Below are 22,471 nucleotides of genomic sequence, written 5' to 3'. Positions count from 1 at the left end.
CAATTCTCATCAACAATACCCCAGTACGCTTATCAGTGTATATGCTGCATCCCTGAATGTACGTATTCCTGAATTTCCGTTTTGACAGGGCATCAATGAGAACAGAATCCTCCACTTTGAATTGCACACATCTCATGACTGGAAGAATTTTCCACAGACTAGCTTCTGGCTCAGTGCATCTGAAGCCTTGTTTTTCCTCCACTACCCCCGGCCTTGTGAAGCCAGGCGCCATAGGACACGTTCATCTTCCATCCAGCCTCGTGACACGCTTCCTGTAAGCCGTCGCTGCAGAAGGCTGGCCAGCAGTGACTTGCCCTTGCACAGAAGTGACTGAAGACCACACAGCCTCGTCCCACTAAATGCAGACTAAATGCGCTCCCAATTCAGCTTCCCCTTGGTCGGACCCCACAGCTGCCCAGGGCCACTCCAGAGCCATCTGACCAGGCGAGAGGTATGACGGAGGGGAAACTGTAGTACAAAGAAACAGTGATCAAACCCAACAGTGGTTAAAATATATTCCTTTTGCAAATCTTACGAAAACATAGGACCATGGGAACACAATGCTGGGGCTCTTCCCAGGGCCTTGGAAGGGCCGGAGCACGTGAGGGCCTGGAGCTTGAACTTCCTCTGCTCCGGAGAGCGGGCCTCTGCCTGTGGTGGGCGGCATGGGGTGCAGCTCAGGGCCTCAGCCACCTGGCTGGGGCTCCGCCAGAGCCTTTCCTGAGAACGTCACAATTTCTGGAGCTTTAGAGTCTTTCCTTCCACTCCGGCCCCTGTAAACACTTCTGCAGTGCCCTTGTTCTGGTCCCTAGACGGGGGGAGGGGAGGCAGGTTAGAAGCTACCAGGCCTGCAGATGTGTTAGCGTGTGAAAGGAAAGCCAGGGTGGAGAGGTGGCTTGTTTAAAATACCTCTGATTCTTCAAAAATTAGTGTCCTCTGGGCATGAATAGCCCCTTTTCTCTAACCCAGAGGGTGAGATGGGCGGCTATTTATTGTGTGCTGAACCTTTTGGCCTTCAGGTAACTAGAAAGAGCCTCTGGTGGGGACTAACCTTTGATTTTCTTAGAGTAGAAAGAGCTATTTGATCTATTTCGTTGAAGTTGGAGGGAGAGAAGGACAGGAAGAGGGGGGGTGGAAAGGGGGTCAGGAAGGAGAAAGGAGGAGGGGGGAAGAAAGAGAAGAGCGAAGGGAGGGAGGGGGCGGTGTACGGATGGGGGGAGGAAGGAGGGGCAGGGGGGAGAGAAGACTGGGAGAGGTGAAGGGGGGAGGGTGGGAGGATAGAGAAGAAGAGAGGGGGAGGGAAAGGAGGAAAAGGTAGGGGAGAGAGAGTGGAGGGGAGTTAAGGCCCAGCCTCTCAAGGTGGGTCTACACAGTGACCTTGGGGTATGGGTGGCCTGAGTCCAACCTCTATGAACAGTGGGGTCCCAGTTGGAGGCACCCTGGTCCCCTTTCTCGTGAGGCTGGGCCACCTTTAAGCCTCTGGTGGGTCTGAGCTCTCTGGCGGAGGCTGGGAGCCCCTAGGGGCCTTTATTACTGAGCCCTAACCCCTTTCCCAACCCCAGGAGCTACAGGCACCCATGCAGGCTGTGAATTGAACTGAGGGTCCTGAAGTTCCCACTGCTGCATTTGCTTAGGGACTTTTTCTTTTTTTTAGTCCTCTGTCTAGAAAACTGGAGAGAACAGAAATCAAATTTCACAAGAAACCCAACATTTAAAGTTTGAGGCAGCACTGAGGCCTTCCTCCTCAGCAGCAGTCATAGCAGACATTTCTAGTTTCAATTATTCTAGAAGCCAGATGGAGCGGACGAATGATAGCAGTGGATTAGGTGCTTCAGGTTTTATGTGGGACTCGGTGAAAAGCACCTCAGGGGCCCGAGAGATCGGCTCTTTTCCTCGGAGCAAGAATACCTCTCCTCCCTCCTCCCGTTTCAGCAAAGCTCAGGGTCTGCTCCTGGGGTCAGGCCTGCAGCCCTCTTGCCTAGAGCAGACTAAACATCTCAAGACCCTTGAGGAAAGAGAGACTCCGTGTGAGTTATTCCCTCCTGGGGCAGCTTGTGGGGAACAAAGCAGATGTGGTCCCTGCCCTCACAGGGCATACGGTTAGGTAGATTTAATTAGAAAAATCTGAAAAGTTTATTATAATTTTTTTGGTTTTATTTTTTTAATTAATTTTTATTGGAGCATAGTTGCTTTACAATGTTGTGTTAGTTTCTACTGTACAGCAAAGTGAATCAGCCATACATATACATATATCCCCTCCCTTTTGGATTTCCTTCCCATTTAAGTCACCAAAGTGCGTTAAGTAGAGCTCCCTGTGCTATACAGTAGGTTCTCTTTAGTTCTCTACTTTATACATAGTATCAATAGTGTATATGTGTCAATCCCAATCTCCCAATTCCTCCCACCCCCCCTTCCTCCCTTAACCCCTTGGTATCCATACATTTGTTCTCTATGCTATTATAATTGAGGTGCTATGAAGGAAAGGCACCTAAGAATGATGCCTTCTTTCTCTTATGATTTTGCCTCCTTTTCAGAGCAATCTTGCTAAAATATATTACCTGGGCCCCTGCTTCCTTAAACAGAGTGTGATGGGGCTACTCGGAACTTTACTGGAGGTTTCAGTATCGCCACTGGCCCCATAAAATCTAACACTCACTTTTTATAATGATTTCCAAGAGGTATGTGAACCTCTTTATGCCTAGATTAAATGGTCCCTGGCTACTATTCTTTTTCTTTTTGAAATTCTTGTATCTGCCATTTAGATTGCCTTGATTTCCTACCTGCAACAATATGTTAGAATATTGTCTCTATGCTTGCCCCCTACTTTTTTTTTTTTAACATCCTTATTGGAGTATAATTGCTTTACAATGGTGTGTTAGTTTCTGCTGTATAAAAAAGTGAATCAGCTATACGTATACATACATCCCCATATCTCCTCGCTCTTGCATCTCCCTCCCATCCTCCCTATCCCACCCCTCTAGGTGGTCACAAAGCACGGAGCTGATCTCCCTGTGTTATGCGGCTGCTTCCCACTAGCTAACTGTTTTACATTTGGTAGTGTATATATGTCCATGCCACTCTCTCACTTCGTTCCAGCTTACCCTTCCCCCTCCTCGTGTCCTCAGGTCCATTCTCTACGTCTGCATCTTTATTTCTGTCCTGCCCCTAGGTTCTTCAGAACTATTTTTTTTTTTTTTTAGATTCCATGTATATGTGTTAGGATACGGTATTTGTTTTTCTCTTTCTGACTTACTTCACTCTGTATGACAGACTCTAGGTCCATCCACCTCACTGCAAACAACTCAATTTCGTTTCTTTTAATGGCTGAGTAATAATCCATTGTATATATGTGCCACATCTTCTTTATCCATTCATCTGTTGATGGACACTTAGGTTGCTTCCATGTCCTGGCTATTGTAAATAGAGCTGCAATGAACATTGTGGTACATGTCTCTTTTTGAATTATGGTTTTCTCAGGGTATATGCCAAATAGTGGGATTGCTGGGTCGTATGGTAGTTCTATTTTTAGTTTTTTAAGGAACCTCCATACTGTTCTCCATAGTGGCTGTATCAATTTACATCCCCACCAACAGTGCAAGAGGGTTCCCTTTTCTCCACATCCTCTCCAGCATTTGTTGTTTGTAGATTTTTTGTTGATGGCCATTCTGACTGGTGTGAGGTGATACCTCATTGTGGTTTTGATTTGCATTTCTCTAATGATTAGTGATGTTGAGCATCCTTTCATGTATTTGTTGGCAATCTGTATATCTTCTTTGGAGAAATGTCTGTTTAGGTCTTCTGCCCATTTTTGGATTGTCACCCCCTACTTTTTAATTTAGTGTGGGACTGATAGCCTGCGAGTCAAATTTAGTACATTTTTTTTCTTTTCAAGTTTATAATACACACACACATATGTAACAAAATAATACAATTGAAACATTACAGAAGGGCTTACAAGAAAACACAGTAGTCTCCTGCCACACCCTGCACACCCACAGACCGACTCCCGTCTTCTGAGGGAAATTGTCTGCCTTTTCTCCATTGTGATGTATAAACTGGCATCAGCATGCGTGGCACATTCACACAGCATCCCCAGGGTTAAGGAAACACGCCAGCTGCGTCTATATCTCTTACTCTCCTCTTCAAGAAAGCAAGTCAGAGTGTGAAAGTAACCCCCTAAAGGGTTAACCTTGAATCCACTCACTTTTATGCATAAGAGATCATTTACACACTGTGGGGTCTTGAGAGATTATTAGAAAGAAGACACAATGAACCCTGGCACGTGGCACCACAGGTGTATACATACAGCAGCTCCCAAGGCGAGACCACAGGTGTATGGGATGAAGTGCACCCTCCTTAGGTGTTATCCAAGGCTCTTCGGCACCTTTCCCACAGCCTCGTACCACCCTTTCTGCTCATCTGATCTAGACGCAGTGTTCCAGGGCCGGTCAATGGACCTGTCCTTGTTTCTGAGCCTCAGTACCCAATCGGGCCCCTGAGCTGTGGTCCTGCCTGGATCAGTGCCTCTTCCATCGACTGAATCCCCTCTCTCCAAACTCTAGTTGGTGGTTGGGCCATGCTGGCCATCACTGGCCGTCTGTGATGCCCCGCCTCCTTTCCTGAACTTCCCTCTCCTGCCCTTCCTCTCCGGATCACCACCGTGGACCATCCGTTTTGTTGCCCTAACTTGGTTCAGATGCCCCATCACTTAACGCGTTCACTGACTTGGACGGCAAGTAGCCATACGCCTTCGACTCCGTTCTCCGCTTCCCGGCAGAACCCCTTCCGGGGTGTCTGTGATTGTCCTGCTGTGTCCCTGGCCCACCCTGTGTTCACCTCTCTGGTGCCAGCCAGCCGAGTGGGGCTAGCCAGCGCTCTTCAGGATATGCCAGCCCTGGCTGCAATCCCAACACTCAGGATCACCCTGTGGTTGTTGAGGGGTGAGTGAAAGAGCCTCTCACTACTGTGTGACCCGCATCACTCACTGCCTTGGTTTCCTTGTGAGTACAATGGGGATAATGACAGAACCTGCTTCCTATAGTTGTGGCGAGGATTAAATGAGAAAATACAAGTAGGGCCTGGTACCCACTGAGCTCTCAAGACACGTGAGCAGCTGTTGTCCATGCTATTATTTGTATTATTATCAGTACTTTTTTTTAAATCAATGGGGCCAGAGCTCAGTACTGCCATGCTCACTGCTCAACCCTTCTAGTTCCTGGTTCTGCACTGGGCCACCCTTGGGTATAAACTAACAGTTACAGCTGAGCCATAGGCAGTGGCCAGTGCACAGCAGGAATTTCCAGTTTCACAGTAAAACATCATTTCTATTTACAGAGGGCCAAGCTCTCCAGATTGGAATTCATTTACAATTTACTGGTAGGCTAGGGAGGTAAGAGGGCAACAAAGAAGGAAAGGAAGGTGTCTAGAGAGCAAGGGGAAGGAAGGAAAGCGTAGAACTGAGCAGAAAGGAGCAAAGAGAAGGCAGGTGCAAAGGAAACAGTATCTTACTATAAAGAATAGGTACGGGTGGTGGATAAATAACCACAAAGGTGCATGCAACTTTAGAAAGGGAAGCCAAGGGTACGTGGAGGAACAACCGCACAGCCCAGGAAAATCTCTAAAAATATAGAGAATTGAAGAGACAGTAAAGGATTAAAAAGCAATTAAAGAGTCTGGTTAAAATTTTATACCATGTTTTGCATTTTTGATGCACCTTTTAATTTTAAACAAGTCGAGGGCCGCCTCTGTGGTATTCAGATGACAATGAAAACGAGCTTTGCACGTATTCCCAGCTGTGCCCTCCACCGTCTCACCTCGGGTTCCTCATTTATGGCGAGCAGCCAGCGCCGTTTTCAGAGCCAAACACGACTCTGTGCACCATCGTGCACCTCCCCTCCCATGGCACCTCCATTCTTTGGTGAGTTTTATTAGACATATTAAAGTCTCAGGATGCTCCCATAACCAACCACGGCGAAAAGAATGCTCCAAAGTTGGGTTTTTTCATAGAGGGGAAGCAAGGTAAGTTACTAACAAAAGCCTCGCTTTTCCCATTAAAGCCAACAAAATCCATTCTGATCCTTATCACTTAGCACCTCCGGAAAGGCAGTGAAATATTACCAGGGCTTAGTCTCATTGTGTGAATTCTAATAGTCTTGCGTTCCGTTTGGTTCTTTTTGACCCCCACCCCCTGCTGACAGGGGCCAGGTGGTGAGGGAGGGGAAACCATTTCCTCTAAGAACTGTATTTGATGGCTAAATGTAAAAAATGACATTTTCAGTAAGGGAAGAGCGACTGGATATTGAGTGCAATAAATACAGCAGGACAATGGAGGAGTCTGAAAGACACCCGCTGAGGTTTGCGGACTATTGTGTAGCCATGAGAACATCCCACAGGGGCCCAAATCTGGTACTTCACCCCATTTCCACCCTATATTATTTGAATAAATATTAGTGGGGCTTGTGTATGACCCAAATCAATCTAATATAATCACTCAAATATTTTAAATTTATTTTGGGGAATTAAGAAAATGGACTAACGTAATTGGAAAGACTCACCTCAGTTCATTTTGTGGTTTCGGCGTGGCACAGTAGTTAGATGAGTTAGGAGCCTGCAGCCAGGCAGTATGGGTTCAAATCTCACTTCTATGATTTACTACACTTGTAACTTTGGGACAAATTACTTAATCTCTCTAAACCTCAGCTTTCTCAATTGTAAATGGGGATATGTATATATTAATGTAGGGGTTATTATAAGGGTAAAATGAGTTAATACATATAAAGTGTGTAAAATATTGGCTGCCACTTAGGAAACACTCATGAAACATTAACTGATATTCTTGGTGTTATTAGCAAGAAATTGATGTACCCTAAATTGAGTGGTAAATAGGTTAAAGCCAAGAGTAGATTGTCTATAAATGATAGATGCTAAGCTATAAAGATCAATGACAGGATTCCTGCCATCAATGACTCCAGATCTAACGGCAAAGACAGACATTGGAAGCAAAGAACTAGAGTACAGTGAGGTAGGCGTTGTACACAGAATTATTGGAACACACAAAGGGCCCAACCAAAATGGGTTGTGGAGGGATTGGGCACATTTCAAAGAGGAGCAGGGTAAAAAAAAAAAAAAAAAAAAACCATCCCCAAACCATATTCCACAGCCAGGTTAATAAACTTTCATTCTTTGTACACAGCAATATAAATTGAAGAGTGTAATTCAACTAACTAATTGAATATTAGTTGGAGTTTAGAATAATATTAAAATTTAAATAGCTTCATCAAGTTAAAACAACAACAACAAAAAAAACCCCACAAAAAAACAAAGAGCTGGGTATTGAAAAGGGAGTGTAGTGTATGTGCTTGACATGAAGATTTGATTGCCGAGGGGCTTCCCTGGGGCTTCCCTGGTGGTGCAGTGGTTGAGAACCTGCCTGCCAATGCAGGGGACACAGGTTCGAGCCCTGGTCTGGGAAGATCCCACATGCCGTGGAGCGACTAGGCCCATGAGCCACAATTACTGAGCCTGCACATCTGGAGCCTGTGCTCTGCAACAAGAGAGACCACGATAGTGAGAGGCCCGCGCACCGCGATGAAGAGTGGCCCCCACTTGCCGCAACTAGAGAAAGCCCTCGCACAGAAACGAAGACCCAACACAGCCATAAATAAATAAATAAATAAATAAATAAATAAATAAATAAAATTTTAAAAATAAAAAAAATAAAAATAATTAAAAAAAAAAAGATTTGATTGCCGAGGCATCCATTTCTAAAGACATCCATCTTCTATAAACACATTGCCTGCTATATGATACAATTCCTAGCATAACAACCAGACGAGGAATTAAGCTGCCCCACCCATAAAGTTCTCTCTTTCAGAAAGCCCTGGGTAACCCAGATGACTGACTGCTTGAGTGACCCAGGTTCTGCTTTCCCATCCTCGAATTCCTACTCTTATGCTTTAAATTAGCCAATAAAGAGTGAGCACCCGAAAACCTAGACACCCCACTCTCAGACCTAATAAAGGCAGAGCCCCAGGTCCATTCTCTCTCTCTCTCTCCCCCCACCCCCATGACCTTGTTGTGTGGCCTTAGGAGTGCTGAGTACACCCTGTGAGCAATGAAACTTGTTCCTGAAAGTTCCCTGATGGTTTTTGGAAGTGTGTCATGCAATCATAACAAAAACCACAAGGGCTGGTCCAGCCAAAACATTGGCCCCAGTGGGAGAAATGTCTGTGGCGTCTCCCTACGAGGAATATGGGCGAGTGAGTGCCTCAGGCATTCCTAACTCATAGCTTCACTATCAATAGACTGGGACCCACACCACATGAGGATTTAGTGAAAGAGAGGTTGGGAGAGGGTACTCCAGGCTGAGGGCACAGCATGGGCAAAAGGGCTAGAAATTTAAAAGAACAAAGTAGACTTAGGACATGGTAAATAATTGTGTGAGTAGATTGGGAGGGCTATGCATGTTGAGGTGGGCAGAATTGCTCTGGGTGAGATCAGAAAGTAATTTGAGGCCAAATTATAAAGGATCTTGAATGCTTTGCTTATGAGACTGTTTTTTGTTTTGTTCTGTTTTCCTGTAGGCAGTAAGAGTTGAAATAATTAGATTTATGTTCTAGAAAAACAACTGGTGGCAAAATTGTGATATTAAGAAACTGGAGGCATGGAAGTCATTTAGTAGACGACTGCAAGAGTCCAGCCAAGAGTCTAAGCTAAGACACTGGTGGTGAAGAGATGGATTTGAGAGATGTGTACATGGAGAGGCAGGGGGTGGTGGTGGTGGTACATGATGGACTGACTATGGAGGGAAGGAGAGGAAACTACCGAGATGATTCTGAGTTTTTAACTCAGCACACCTGAATGGTTCACCGCTGCCATTAACCAATACAGAAGGCGTATGTATGGATTTTCTTTCTTTCTTTTTTTATAAAATTTTTATTGGAGTATAGTTGACTTACAATGTTGTGTTAGTTTCAGGTGTACAGCAAAGTGAATCATATATATATATATATATATATATATATATATATATATATATATATATATATCTCCATTCTTTTTCAGATTCTTTTCCCATATAGATTATTACAGAACATTGAGTAGAGTTCCCTGTGGTACACAGTAGGTCCTTATTAGTTATCTATTTTATATATAGTAGTGTGTATGTGTTAATCCCAATCTCCTAATTTATCACTTCCTCCCATACTTCCCCAAGGTCAGCCCGCTACATTCTTATCGGCTCAAGAAAATAGCCCCTCCTCCTTAAGAGTTTTAGCTATTTGCTTGTCTGGAGTGGAGGTTGAGACTACATGGTAAAATCCAAGGAATAAGGGAGGGAAAATGGGTGTTTCAAGGCCAAGATCAGTGCACTGGAAACGTTCACGGAAGCTGGAGAAGGGTGTATCACGATCAATATTTGAAGACAGTTTGGACATCTTATTTAAGAAAGGCTACAGAGAGGCTAAGGAAAGAGGCTCAGGAGAGTAATTTAGTCTTGAAGAGAGGTGAACATTTTCTGGATGAAGGCTGTGGCAATAGAGGTAGAAAAATTTCAGTTTGGATTAACCTCCGTTACATGAGACAGACAGTAGTACCACATGGGAATTACCCAAATGTAGACAATGTGGGCTCAGAATCAAGAAAAGCACCCCACCTCCCCATTTCTTGTTTGCTTTTAAGCAAAGAATGATGGATCATGTCAGAGGTGTGAGAGTGAGTCCCTTGGTCAGTAACTGGGTAGATGGTTTACACGTCTATCAGAAGACTGGATTTAGAGCGCACAGAGGCATTGAACTTGAGGAGTGATAAGATAATATATCTGCCAGTGAAGTGAAGGGAGAAAGGGAGGTTCCATAATTTGGGGACATGGAGCATTTGATATGACTGTGAACTCCACAGACAAGTAAGATACCGGCGAGTCTGGGGCTGCTGCTGAGAGCAGAGCTGTCTCTCTGGGTTTCCACCAGCGCGTGGACACGCTGTCATCTGTTGGTCTCCCGTACGCTCTGCTGGATTACACTTTCCCACCCCTGGGGCTTGGCTGATCACTAAATTGAAAATGGCTAGATCAAGTGTTCACGTGACACTCCTGTCCTGCTGTCCTGTGGCTGTCGGCATGACTTTTGTTTTTTTAGGAGATTATGGATGTGGAACAGATGCCTTGGGTCACTGTCAGGCTGATCAGACTAGAGGAGGGTCTGATGTCTCTTTAACTCTTTGCTGATACAGTTTACTACAAATACTAGGTAACAGTTAACAAGGCATATAGCCTAATCATTAGGAGCTAGACACCCTGACAAGCTGGTCCCACCATTTACCTGTGTGGCTATAGGCAAGAAGCTGTGCCTCGCTTTCCCCTTCCATAAAATGGAATATGAATAGTAACTATCCATGGGGTTGTTGTGAGTTGGTGGATGTAAGGGGCTCAGCGCAGGACTTCACCGAGAAGTCCTCAGGAGCGGTGGCTGCTGTTATTGTTGTGGTTCTTGTTGATGTTATCCTGGCTGCTTAGGCCTTCTGGATAGAGATTTAACTGTGAGTGTCTCCAGCATGGGAGTTATGTTTCACCCTTCATCACCTGGCCTTAAAGTCCCGTTTCCATGTAACTCCTGGTTCCAGCGGAGGCTTATTTACAGTGTAAACACTGAGAAGAGGAGGTGCTTTCTGGATGCATAGATGAGCCATCGGGCTCGTGTTTATAATCTCTGACAATTTAGAAATACATTTGGGAACATATAAGTATGCTGAAAACGTTATGTTCTTTGAAAAATAAACACCAGTAAACAAGTACATGTCACAGACACAAACCAGATCTATATCCTGTTCTTTAAGTTTGGCAAAACATCCCTTGAGTTTGGAGTGTTTAGTTTTGCCAGGATGTAAGCTAATTTCAGGCTACAGATAAGAGTCAATTAGAAAGGGGATTGGGACTGAATACACAGACTAATTTCTTTTGACCCAAGCTGCAAGCACACCGACACACTTTGGTGGGAAGACAGATGTAATAACTTATCAAGGCATCTGGCCTTTCTTCCCTAAGGCTTCACTCTGGGTGCCCTGTCTGGGCAATTAGGGATTTATCAGAGCCAAGCGTTCCTCCCCTTTCAAGAAAAGCCATCCTTTCAAGTGGATTAGCTTGCTTACATTCTAGTGTGTTACCAGGTGAGGCGTCTTCTCAATGTCAAACTGAAGACGTTTTATGAGAAAAAAGAGAGACATTTTATTACCGGATATAAAGAGGTTGTAGGAGCCTGCTTTAAATGTTGGTGTGAAACCAAAAGTGGTTGAAAATAAATCCCAGACTGTCAGCTGTCTGAGTGAGAAGTGGAAAATTTAAAACTTGGAAACTATGGTGGTTCCTTCACAGTCAAATAGCCTCCCATGGCAATACCAGAATTGCATCTCCTTCCCTCACTCCAAACCACCCCAGGCTATAAGGAACTCAAGGTGGAACTGTGGCCTAATCCCTGCTCTCCAGGAAAGACCACACTTGGCATGTAGCGCTGGTCTAGAGGCCATCTCAGAGCAAGACTTCACACTGCTGTTCTCTGATGCGCTCAGACTTCAGTGGGAAGGAGCCTGGATGGGGATGTGTCCTCCTGATGCAAGGAGCATATTATCCCCATGAGAAATCACCCACAAAAATCAAGAATGGACTTTGACGATAAGGGGGAAATACATGAAACATACATTTAGGGAACCATTAAATTTCTTTAAGCAATAACCCAGGAGAAAAGTTGACCCAGCCAAAGTAAATGATGGCCAGGAGACATTTATGTGGAATGATGTCCTGGAAATTATCCTAAGAGGAGAACAACAAAGCTTTGCAACACTGATGGATGTTTATCTACAGTACAGCTGTTTCAGGAGGTATAATTCCAGTGGCTGGTTCTGAATTCTCCATCCCAAGTTGGCTTTACCTGTTGGTAGGGCACGTAATCTACAAGGTGTTTTGAGAAGGCTACCTCCCCAAATCGTGACCTTCTCTAACTTCTAATGTCTGAACTTCCTTAACATGAGATAAAGTGCTTCATTCCCAGTTGAAGATTAGACCTAAAGGCAAGGACTTGGTAGAGGCAATATTTGGACTTGTATTCACACAATGTACAAGTGACTGGATTAGGCTTATCCCTGAGAGCAGGAAGAGGTGAGAACAAAAGCCCAAAGGGCGCCGAGGTATTGAGAGAGGGCATGATGGAACGTGGAAGTAAGGGCGGCAGAGTGTGAAAAGGCACCTGGAAATGTAAACTTAATAGTAGCAACGAATATATATTGAGTGCTTAAGGAGTGTTCGAATAAGCACTCGGTAATATTCCTGTTTTATCTAAAGCATATGGAGGTGGGGAAGAGGATCTTAAGTTATCATTGTAATACCATGTATTTTAATAATTAAAAATTAAAAAAAGATTTATAACCCATTTCTTTAAGTTAGCCATTAAAAAGCACTTGCAACTGGGTTCTATAATAATTTTGCACCAGTAAATCTGTTGCTTCTGGCTATCCATCACCAACATCCTGCAGATAGTACAGAATTATTAACCATGTGGACGTAAAACATGAAAAAATAGCCAAAGAAAATTGTTTCACCAACACTAATAAATCACTAAAATTGAAATTAAAACATCTTTGGGGTAAATAATGGTTGCCCAAACCATTACTTAGGTCCCAAATTGGAAGTAGATTGTGATCCATAATCTCTGCAAACAACTGAAATCTTATCCTCCTTTGGGGTTGACACTTTTTAAGGCCATGTGATGCTATTAATAATTAATACTCAGCCTTGCGATAGACACATATTTAATTTTTTAATGAAAAAACTTCTTCCTTATCCTCAGAAGAGAGTTAAGTCAGAAATACCAGTCTCAATATTGCATTATAAATGAGTAAATGTCTTAATTTTAAAAGGGAAATTCACAGGAAGAGGTAATGGCTAAGCTAGGAAGCTGTTACTGCATGACTCATCAAAAAGAAGAAAATAATGTTAGTTTCTTGCAGAGAGGGATTAAAGTAAATCGCTAGAAAAATAATGTTTTCTCTGGCCAAACCAGCTGCTATTAACCATGAGACTGAGGTGCATGCCTGCATGCAGGACTGTGTTAAAAGGAAATGAAAATTTTAAACTTTAAAGTAAAAGAATTCATGGTTAATGCTAGCATTACACTGAAAACTGCACTTTGACTTCAGAATCAAAGGCTTAAAATCAGGGATGTGAATTGAGAATTAATGAAATGCCATTGGGAAGAAGTTATCTTAGAGCAGATGAGAAAGAGGAAGATGAAAGAGTGACTGAAAATCTGCTGTAAAACGGTTTCAGATTGTCGTGAAGACTACAGAAAGTGCCCAGCATGGACACAGAATTAGTGTCAACTTGGCAGAAAATGAAATAATGAGAGTTAAGTGAATGCTCATGGTGAATGCAACATTCAGGCTTTTTTAGCCTATCATTGCAGAAGATCGTGATGAGAGCTTAAACTACTGTATACGAACTAGTATTTTTCCTGACACCACACTATCCAAGCCCTAAAAGGAAATATCAGCTAGGACAGGAGGACTCTCTCATTCATTCCCTCCTTCACTCACTTATTCATCCATTCATTCATGAAATCCTGGTTGAAGATATACCATGACCATTATTACATCCTAGGTATGTGTTAAATCCAGATACATGCTCAAAGTATTTACACTGAATTTCATCAAATCAAAGATGCTGTCAATTAATAAGGCACACTATTACTCTGTATACCTCTAAGAAGAAACATGCTGCTAATTGTACTTCTGACATCATTGATGATAAGACAAGATTGACTTCAGCATTGTTAAGATGTGAAAATACGTGCAGTTGGAATCAATGACACACCCACACAAAATAATCAAAATCCAGGGCTCAATGCCAATGCCGGGCCGTTAATCACACTAGCCTCTGGACATTTCATGTATGAGTAGTGTATTATCTGCCTGGACCTCGGGGGGGAAAAGTGTAAAGAGATATTTTTAAAATCTCTAAAGAGATATTTTTTAAATCTCTAAAGAGATATTTTTAAATCTTTTAACAAATGCTCTTTTTATACTTACAGATTAAAAGGTAGTACATTCCCTCTCTTAATTGTATTGCAAACAACTCTTAATTCCCTGGGTGAATCAGGGCCGGGGCTAGGTGACTGCTCTTTCCGGGTCAGGAAAGTGCTGAACCTCAAACTGATCCTGAGTGAGCACCTTCTTAAATTTTGCATCCTGGGTACCTTGTTTGCTTCACTCTAGTCTTGATCTGGGATACAATAACCTCACAATTGTTTTTGCTGCCCCACCCCTGGATTTGGGAAACGCGTGACTTTTTCCATTTGCCCTTCTACCTTCTCCACACTGTCCTGGGCTCTGGGGTGCTCACCATTGTGAACAACATTAACGGTGTTCTCTCGCCCTCTGACTTTAGATTGGTTTTGGCCAAAGGGAAGTACTGGCAGGATATTGGAAGGAGGGAGGAGAGTGAAGACAGGGTATTTATTCCTTAAGCTCCCTCCTTGCTAGGCCACCATGGTTGTCTGTGTCCCTCTCCCAAAGCCTCAGCTCCTAATTGGCAGTCTTCTCTATATCGCTTCCCTCTCTGGGTCCTGGTCCATATTCCCTCTCCCTATCCATTTGGGTGGGAACTTCTCTCCACTGATTCTAGGCCTGGGGTACTGCACTATCCCTTGTTGGTTTTCTTAGGCCAACCCATATCTTTGTAAATATTCCCTTTATTAACTTTCTTTAAATGAGTCAGTTTGAACGTGCTACTTGCTTTCTGCCTAAACTCAGGCTAGTATAAAATATTCCACATCTGTAAGCATGCAGCTGCGGTAACTTCTTACTTTGAACTGGGAATTTTGTAGGCACTTGAAATTTCTTAAGGAACTCATGAATATAATAAACAAATCTTAAACAGAGTTTTGTTTCCAGCCTTAAAAGTTAAAACTGCGTTTTTAACGGTTTCTCTAGGGCACCTGCATATTCATGCCCAGCTTGACATAAACTGCTCTCAGCCCTAGGCTGGCTTAGATTTTTCACTAGGGAAATCTGCTGACTGCAGATATTAGGAGTGCAGATCATACCACAGACAGGACCTAAACAGGAGGAACTGGGAGTTTCGGTTTGACACATACACACTGCTGTATTTAAAATAGATAACCAGCAAGGACCTATTGTTTAGCACAGGGAACTCTGCTCGATATTCTGTAATAACCTAAATGGGAGAAGAATTTGGAAAAGAATAGATACATGCATATGTATAACTGAATCACTTTGCTGTTCACCTGAAACTAACACAATGTTGTAAATCAACTATACTCCAATAGAAAATAAAAATTTTTTTAAAAGTGTTTCGGAACCGAATCCACTTATTACAACCAAAGGCAAAGTGTGCTTTATTAAATCTGCATCTTAAACTACTGAATTCTGTAGAAATGTTAAGAGTTTGCAGAAGTCTTTCTAGAAGCTGAAATTGTAACCCAGTGAAGCAGTGAGGTGGACCTCACCAACTCAGCAATCAGGATCCTGCTGACCTCCTAATGGTGAGCTTGGTGAAACGGTTCACACCAGGCTCAGAAGAGACCTCAGATGGTCTCATTCTACCACATCGTTTAAAAGATGAGAATGCCAAGACCCAGAGAGATTACTTGGCAGAGGCAATTAGGTTGTAAGTAATAGAAACAAGACTTAAATCAGTTTTTAAATTTAGGTTGTTTCAACTTTGTATGTTGCCTACCTTAAATAAGCAAGTGAACAATGATGAGGGAGATTATAAAATCTTTTTTATCCTTTGGTGAGAATGGACTTTTAGGAGAGGGAAATATTAAAATGAAAAGATTAGTGGAAGATACTTATTGTCTGAGACGTCAGGATATAACAATGCAGAGTGAACTTGAAATTTGAGAACAATATAGCCTTAATGTGGCGTGAGGTGGTATTTCTCAAACTCTAGTAATTTGCTTAGTCCCTTTGTGATTTTTCACATTACTGAAAGCCACTTGTACCATTATTTCTTTAATATTTTTCTTTGAATTAACTTTCCTTTCTTCCATTCTGTCAGTTTTGCTTCATGTATTTTGGGGCCTTATTGTCCAGAACGTGTGTTTATAATTGTTATATCTTCCTAACGAATTGACCCTTTTTATCATTATAAAGGAGTCCTCTAGCAACGTGTGTGTGTGTGTGTGTGTGTGTGTGTGTGTGTGTGTGTGTGTGTGACAGTCCATTTTGTCTGCTATTAGTATACTTCTCCAGTTCTCTTACAGTTACTCTTTCCATGGTGTATCTTTTTCTATCCTTTTAGCCTATTTGTATCTTTGAATCTAGTAGGATCTTGTCTTTTTAAAATCTAGTTCAATAATCTCTGCCTTTTGATTCAATTGTTTAGTTCATTCACATTTAATTACTGATATAGTCAGATTTACCTCTGCCATTTTGGTATTTTTTTCTATAACTTTCATGGGTTTTTTATTCTTCTGTTCTTAATTTATTGCTTTCTTTTGTATTAAATGGATATTTTCTGTGTACCATTTTAATTCCTCTAATAACTTTTAAAATATTTTTGAGTAATTTTCTTAGTGGTTGCTCTGGGGATTACAATATACACTTTAACGTATCAGACTCTGTCAGATTTATACTAAATTAATTCCAGTGAGATATAGAAAATTTGTTCTACTCTATTCCCCCTCCCCTCTTTTGTATTATTAATACAATATATATCACATCTATATATGTTACAAGCACAAAAATATAGCGTTATAATTGGTGCTTTATATAACCTTATGTCTTTTTAAGAAACTAAGAAGAAAGCGGAAAGATATATTTATAAAGTTGTTTACTCATCTTCTGATTTTCCATTTCTGGTACGCTTCATTTCTTGCTGTGGACTCGAGGTATCGTCTCATGTCACTTCCTGTGGACTCGAGGTATCGTCTCATGTCACTTCCTTGCTCACTATAGGCAGCTTCCTTTCTTCCTTTCCCCTTTGTAGGATTATTATGCTATAGGCCCCATAGTTCAATTTTATATTGTTTAATCTTGTTGACTTTTAAATAATAAAGAGAAGAAAGGAAAATAAATATGTAATTATGTTGTCTTTTATGCTTAATACATGATTTCCCCTGCCAGCACTTTTTGTTTTTCATATGGATTAAATTACACCCTAGGGCTTCCCTGGTGGTGCAGTGGTTGAGAATCTGCCTGCCAATGCAGGGGACACGGGTTTGAGCACTGGTCTGGGAGGATCCCACATGCCACGGAGCAACTGGGCCCGTGAGCCACAACTACTGAGCCTGTGTGTCTGGAGCCTGTGCTCCGCAACAAGAGAGGCCGCGACAGTGAGAGGCCCGTGCACCGTGATGAAGAGTGGCCCCCGCTCGCCACAACTAGAGAAAGCCCTCGCACAGAAACGAATACCCAACACAGCCAAAAATAAATAAATTAATTAATTAAAAAAAACCAAAAACAACAACAACAACAAAAACTCACTGTTTAAAAAAAAAAAAAATTACAGCCTAGCCTTAACTTCTTTTCAGCTTAGAGAATTCCTTTAGCAATTTTTGTAAGGCAGGTCTGCTGGCTACAAATTATCTTAGTCTTTGTTTATCTTGGAATGTTTTTATGTTTTCCCCACTTTTGAAAGATATAGTGTTCTTGGCTAACAGTTTTTTTCTTGAAGCACTTTAAATATGCTATCCAGTGCCATTTGGACTCTACCATTTCTGATAAGAAGCTGTAATGTCATTGAGATTCTTTCCTATGTGATGACATTTTTCTCTGCTGCTTTCAAGATTTTCTCTGTCTTTTACTTTCAACATTTTGACTATGATATGTTTAGATATGGCTTTTTTTTGTTTTTCCAATTTGGAGTTCATTGAATGTGAATGTGTAGATCGATGTTTTTCATCATACCTGGGAAGTTTTCAGCCATTATTTCTCTGAATATTTTTTCTGCCCCTTTCTTTCCTCTCCTTCTGGTACTCTCACTACATGCATGTTTGTGTGCTTAATGGTGTTTCAGAGGATCTATTCATTTTTCCTCATTCTTTTTTCTTTAGGTTTTAAGATTGTATAATTTCTAATGACCTATCTTCAAGTTTGCTGATTCTTTTTCCAGTTCAAGTCTTCAGTTGAATCCCTGTAGTGAATTTTCCATTTCAGCAAGTGTACTTTTCAACTTCAGAATTTCCATTTTTCAATTTGATTTCTATCTCCTTATTGATATTCCCTATTTGATGAGTCATGGTCATCATACTTTCCTTTAATTTTTAAAAAATGGTTTCATGGTTTTAGTTATTTGAACGTATTTATAATAGCTGCTTTGAAATCTTTGTCTCCTTCACCTGGATTCACTCAAATGCAGTTTTTATTGCTTACTTGTTGTTGTTTTCCTGTACAAGGATCACAGTATCCTGTTTCTTTCCATATTTTATAATATTTTGTCAAAAACTGGACATTATACTGTACCAATTCTGGATTCTGATTAGCCCCCTTTCCCACCCCCAGGGCATGATGATGCTGCTATTTTTTATTAGTTTATCTGTTTAGTGGATTGCCTGGACAAATTATGTAAAGTCTATTTCCATTTTGGAAGTCCTGCTCAATTGATGTTTTACAAGCTTAGTATATCTTAAGCAATAATATCTATGAAATTATGGTTTGATATGCTAGCTATGTATTTTATATATCCCTTTACCCTCAGTATACCATCAGCATTCATTGGATCTAATTTTAGTTTTTGAGTTTATTTTTTAAGTAGTTCTATTTGTAAGTATTGCTATTTCATAATATTTTCCTTCTTTCTTATAAGTCTTCCAAAGCTCAAGGAGAAATCTTACATATTAAAAAAGTAAAATAATACCAATTTTTTTCTTATAATTCTAACATAGGTCCAATGGACCCTTTTAAAAAGCTAAAATATATTTTAAAATCTTAGTGATCTTATTTTTCCTATCTTGAAAAATTTTGCTATTCTGTCATCCTAGAAATTATGTCCTCATCACTCATTATTCCAAATGATGCTATAAAATACTAAATTAAGAAGAAAACAAGAAACCTGATGGGATCACCTAGATACACTAGTGATATGAGTCATCATTATTTTATTATCCTTTAGCTTTCTTATTATGTTGTCTAAAGTATTGCATGACCTGTTGAAAAGGTGTAAGGGAAGACAGAAGACACTCTCTTTGTAGTCGTAGTCTGCTTTTAGTTTTCGTTGGACACAATTGAGAATTCAGAATTTTTTCATTTCTCACCCATAATGATAAAAAGAGTAGAATTTACAACAGAAGACATTTCACAATTATTAGACAAATAAGAAAACAAATGCAAAGAGACAGCAAAACTCTATTCTCTAAGGATGATGGTCAAATTGATTGTATTAGCAAAATCTTAGACCATAATTCTTCCAATAACAATATCCTAGATGAATTGTTTTAAACTCCAGAATCCATGAGTGATGAATATAATTCTAAGAGCACAAAGGAAATACAGCATTCTCATCAATTTAGTCATTGAACAGAAAGAACTTTATCACGTAATATTTTGCAACAAGAACTTGGATTATCCCATGTTTCTAAAAGGACATATCCATTATTTTTTTATCTTTTATGATGCTTTTGTGCCAAAATTATTTGATATGATTTGTAAGTAGACAAATGCTGAATCAGATATATACACAAAGATGAGTGAAAGAAAATTAAAACAATTCAATAGACATTATTATTTTAATTGCTGTTTGTAAATCTAAAATGGAAATGTTTTGTAATGTGGAATTAAAAATATGGCCTCTTCAACGAAATTATGATTAATCAAAAATTTAAAAAGTCTTTACGTTTTCCATTTTCATGATGCAAATGCAAAAAGAAGACCCATAAGTAATGATAAGCTAGATCTTCTTAGTGATATGTTTGAAATCTGGAATATGTTCTAGGTGCATGCATGACAGTTGACAAGCAATTAATTGAACTAAGAGAATGTTGCCCAGTTCAGATTTCTCTCTCTCATTTATGTACTTAGAAAAAGAGAGGAAAAATATATAACAAAAATTGTGTTTTATGTGTTTGTATTCTTAATAAAATTTTGAATAAAGTTGCTTTTCACTATCCTTTTTTTTATATCTTTATTAGAGTATAATTGCTTTACAATGTTGTGTTAGTTTCTGCTGTACAACAAAGTGAATCAGCTATATGTATACATATATCTCCATATCCTCTCCCTCTTAAGCCTCCCTTCTACCCTCCCTATCCCACCCCTCTAGGTTGTCACAAAGCACCGAGCTGACCTCCCTGTGCTATGCAGCAGCTACTCACTAGCCATCCATTTTACATTTGGTAGTGTATATATGTCAATGCTACTCTCTCACTTCGTCCCAGCTTCCCCTTCCCCCAGTGTGTCCTTAAGTCCATTCTCTACATCTGTATCTTTATTCCTGCCCTGCCACTAGGTTCATCAGTACCATTTTTTTTAGATTCCATGTATGTGCGGTAGCATATGGTATCCTTTTATTTTTCTGAAAATTATTTATAAAATGTTTTAAAATATAAAAAACAAAAGCATATTTGATCTAGACAGTAAATGGTGATGAATATTCTTCCTATTGTACTAGGCATTAAACACAAATGTGTAACTTAAAAAAATTTAAAGTTCATCATTGTACCTCTTAAAATAGTCCTGCATGCATGTGTATCACACTTTAGGCAAAGGGATGTGCTAGGATGCCTAATGGTTTTGGAACCAGGATGACCCAGGTTTGAATTTTGGCCCCACTCCTTTTAGCTGTGTGACCATGGACAAGAAACATCCCTTCTATAAATTCTAGTTTATTCATCTATAAAAAGAGGATAATAGAACCTGCTCTGCAGAGTTAACATCATATTCAGAGATGAAGACAAAACACCCAATGTATTTACTAGGAAACATTAGGTGCTCAATAAATGCTCTCTTCTTCCTTCTTTCCTTTTGGTATTAATAATCTTTGTTGAGGAAGATGCATGACTAGACTAAGACTGATGGAAAAATAGGTCTGGCTCAAAAGAAACATTATAAATAGAGGAATGGCACTGCGTGTGTGTGTTTAAAGACATATAGTTAAGTGAAAATAAACAAATCTTAGTGGAAAAATGAGATGAAGAGTGTTTCTGCATGGATGAAAGAGCAGTGGAAGGATTATATCCTAGTAGTATTATACAAACTTCAAGGCCAGGTAAAGGCCTTGACATACTCTCTTAGTACTGTGTACAGACCCGTACAGAGAAGAGTTCCTACAGCTAGATCTTCGGTGCTCCAGATATCTGTTGGAAGTTTAAGTTGTTTTTTTTTTAAATATAGGGCATCTGATTATTTCTTGGTTTTCCCTGCTGACAATTTCATTATCATTACTCAGAAGAAAATTAAAGTAACAAGAGGGATTTCTATTTTGCTGTCAATACTGACCAAGAAATCAGAACAGTGATGACAAAGAAAGAATGGAAAATTTAGGGAAGGTTTGGCACATTATCCTGGACTTTACTAATGTGAAGGGAAAAAAATGATAGTCTCAATTAGGTACACCTCTGGCTTTAGGAAGGCATACTTCATAACACTCAGGAAAGACATGGCTAAACAGTCAGTGGTATTAGAAATTGCTACAGGTCTTTTGTAGAACAATTAGGCAATATGTAAAAGTCATATACTGTTTGGCACCAAAAGCCTACTCCCGGGAATTGATTTTATTTCAAATGCCCAACTGACATTTCAAATAAAACCTAAACTAAAAGCACCATCATGGTCACCATAGATTATCACCAACAGTCTAAAAACCTATCTAGAAACAACTTAGGTTTTGTCCCTTGACCTCCACTCCAATTCCCCTAGAACTGCAGTCAGCAAATGCTTTCTGTAAGAGGCCAGTAGTGATTTAGGCCATACTCTGTTGCAACTACTCAACTCTGTCGTTGAAGCATGAACCCACTCATAGACAATATATAAACGAATAAGTGTGGCTGTGTTCCAATACTTTATTGCTAACTCTGAAATTTTAGTTTCCAATAATTTTCACATGTCAAGAAATATTATTCTTTAAGAAATGTTTCTTCAACCATTTAAAAATATAAAAATCATTATTAGCTCATGAACCATACAAAAACAGGTGGCACACCTGCCCAAGGATGCTCCCACTACTGTGGTAGAAGAGAGTCTTGGAGAGGGTGGAGCCCTTCTTTCCTCCCACTCCAGAACTGGGTCTGGATTTTTCTGGTACCATCCTATAGTAAACATGTATCTCTTGCTCATTTGTCACTTGAGATGCCAATTCCTATTTGTAATATTCTTTTTGAGAAAGACACATTTGTCCAATGATAATGTTCTTCTGGTCATGCATCCTATCTCACCAAATATTACTGATACCAAGGAGAAAGAAGGAAGAAACAAGTATTTATTGATTATCTTCTATAATGGAAAAATATTCAGGTTTCTGAAAGGGAGTAAA

General features: G+C 40.5%; 1 protein-coding gene across 1 annotated transcript in view; it reads right to left on the bottom strand.

The window, feature by feature from the left end:
* SLC9A9 (solute carrier family 9 member A9) overlaps positions 1-22,471 on the bottom strand; it is a 555,669-nt gene that overhangs the window by 120,673 nt on the left and 412,525 nt on the right. The gene's annotated exons all lie outside the window — the stretch shown is intronic.

This window comes from Balaenoptera borealis, assembly GCF_965194805.1.
Source record: "Balaenoptera borealis genome assembly, chromosome: 5".
Lineage (NCBI taxonomy): Eukaryota > Metazoa > Chordata > Mammalia > Artiodactyla > Balaenopteridae > Balaenoptera > Balaenoptera borealis.
Note: the sequence above shows the minus strand (reverse complement) of the source record. Positions and strands in the feature narration are given on the sequence as shown.